The following is a 2,497-nucleotide window of genomic DNA, read 5'->3' on the forward strand; positions in this document are numbered from 1 at the left end:
TCAGATCAACCCTCAGCCTTCTCTTTTCCAGTGAAACGAGACCCAGTCTGTTCAGTCTTTCCTGATAAGAATATCCTCTCATTTCTGGTATCATCCTTGTGAATCTTGTCTGCACCTTCTCCAATGCCCCTACGTCTATAATATGGAGACGAGACCAGTTCGCAGTATTCCAAGTCTGGTCTAAACAAGGTTCTATACAAGTTTAACATAACTTCTTTGCTTTTCAACTCTATCCCTCTAGAAATGAATCCTAGTGTTTGATTTGTCTTTTTATGACCTGATTAACCTGGGTCGCTACTTTTAGTAATTTGTGTATCTGTACCACTAGATCCCTTTGCTCCTCTATCCCGTTTAGACTCTTATTATCCAAGCAGTGTGTGACCTCCTGATTCTTCATTCTGCAAGTTTATTAATGCCCTCTTGCATTTTGATGCATTCTTCCTTTGTATTAACTAAATCCCCCAAGTTGGTGTCGTCCACAAATTTTGGAATTGTACTTCCGATTCCCGAATCCAAATCGTTCATGTAAATTGTGAAGAACAGTCGTCCCAGCAACTGGAATTCCACTTCCCACCTTTTGCCAGTCTGAGAAGCGACCCTTAACCTCTATTCTCGGCTTTCAGTTTTGCAGCCAACTTACTATCCATTCTGCCACCTGATCCTGATTCCACGTGCTCTGAACTTAGCCATGAGTCTACAATGTGGTACATTATAGAAGGCCTTCGGAAAATCCAAATCTATCACATCTACTGCATTAAACGTGTCGACACTTTCTGTTCCTTCTTCAAAGATTTCAATCAGGTTGGTCCTGTCCTTTGGGTTATCAGATTAAGCCTTGGCCGGTTTACTTGCTCTTGGAGCTCACAATGCTGGTTTTCTTCTGCAGCAACAAGGCCTGGATATCAGACAACACCCTGAGCGATGGTCACCCGTCCCAGCAGCTTGTTGAGCTCCTCGTCGTTGCGGATGGCCAGCTGCAGGTGTCTGGGGATGATGCGGGTCTTCTTGTTTGTCCCGGGCCGCGTTGCCGGCCAGCTCGAGGATTTCAGCCGTCAGATACTCGATGCACAGCAGCCAGATAGACCGGGGCTCCGGCACCCACACGTTCAGCATAGTTCCCCTTTCGCAGGAGCCTGTGAACACGGGTAACAGGGAACTGCAGTCCGCCCCGGGATGAGCGAATCTTGGACTTGGACCGAATTTTACCGCCGGTTTTCCCTCTTCCAGACATTTCCACAATCTCACAAACACTTTCACAACGAATGAAGAAATCCTCCCGCACTCGCCCTTCTTATACCTTCTGGAGGAGTACAGTGGGGGCACTTGTGATGGGTCTCTCTCAAAGTGTTTACACTGCCCGCTCACCCTCACTGATATTCTATCTTTGAACTGCTGTAATATCGTCCTTTAGTAATATTGCTACTCCTCCTCCTTTCCCTATTTCCCTGTCCTTTCCAAAGATCTTATAGACTTGAATATTAAGCTGCCATTCCTGCCCAGTTGGTCGTCAGGTCTCTGTAATGATTTAATGGAATTATTTAACTTTACTCAATGGCTGATGTGAGCTGTGGTAAAATGTATTTCCAGCTGGTCAAGTATTGCAGGTATCGACTGTCTCTTCAGTCCGATATCAGGTGAAGAATTACTGGCTGGTGTGGAATTTCCATTGATTGGGGGTTGGCGAAATCTACTGGGCGGAAACAGGAACTGCAACAGAGCGAGAAAGGATCCGTCAGAAACCAGTTCAAATGAAGAACAAAATCCAACAGCCTGCAGTGTCTGTTCAGGATCTGATGTTTGGGAACTATTTTATTGTTGATTATTTTCAGCGATGGTGGTGTAGTGGTGAGCATAGCTGCCTTCCAAGCAGTTGACCCGGGTTCGATTCCCGGTCATCGCAATTAAGTGTTCTTATTAGTTTATTTCCATCAGAAACTCTTAAGTTTATAATCGGGTTTGATGCAGTTCAGTTGGATATTGTTTCCAAAACATAATCGGGTGTAATTAAAGTGAAATGTTTTCAACCTTCATTTATTTTCCCTATAGAAGGAAAAGAGGAAAAACATGCTGGAAATACTGAGTTACCAAGGGTCTAATGAGAGTGAGGAAGGGAAATTGTCAGGGTGTTGGAATATAAGAGTAAGGAGGTCTTGCTGCAATTGTAGTATGAGGAAATATTGTGTAAAACTGGCCAATATTCGGTGGAGTTTAGAAGAATGAGAGGAGATCGCATTGAAATGTATAAAATTCTTAGAAGGCTTGACAGGGCAGATGCTGAGAGTCTGATTCCCCTGACTGGAGAGTCAAGAACTCGAGCTCATAGTCTCAAGATAAGGGGTCGGTCATTTAGGACCGACATGAGGAAACATTTCTTCACTCAAAGGATTGTGAATCTTTGGAATTCTCTACACCCAGAGGGCTGTGGATGCTCAGTGTTTGAGTTATATTCAAAGCTGAGATCGATAGATTTTTGGACTCTAGGGGAATCAAGGGATAT

The 2,497-nt window shown here is 44.2% G+C and overlaps 1 non-coding gene across 1 annotated transcript; it reads left to right on the top strand.

Annotated features, from left to right (window-relative positions):
• The first annotated feature begins 1,828 nt into the window (after nucleotides 1-1,828).
• Nucleotides 1,829-1,900, top strand: trnag-ucc (transfer RNA glycine (anticodon UCC)). Its single transcript has one exon. It is a non-coding gene; the product is annotated as a tRNA-Gly (tRNA).
• The last annotated feature ends 597 nt before the right edge of the window (nucleotides 1,901-2,497 follow it).

This window comes from Heptranchias perlo, unplaced genomic scaffold (genome assembly GCF_035084215.1).
Source record: "Heptranchias perlo isolate sHepPer1 unplaced genomic scaffold, sHepPer1.hap1 HAP1_SCAFFOLD_47, whole genome shotgun sequence".
Classification (NCBI taxonomy): Eukaryota; Metazoa; Chordata; class Chondrichthyes; order Hexanchiformes; family Hexanchidae; genus Heptranchias; species Heptranchias perlo.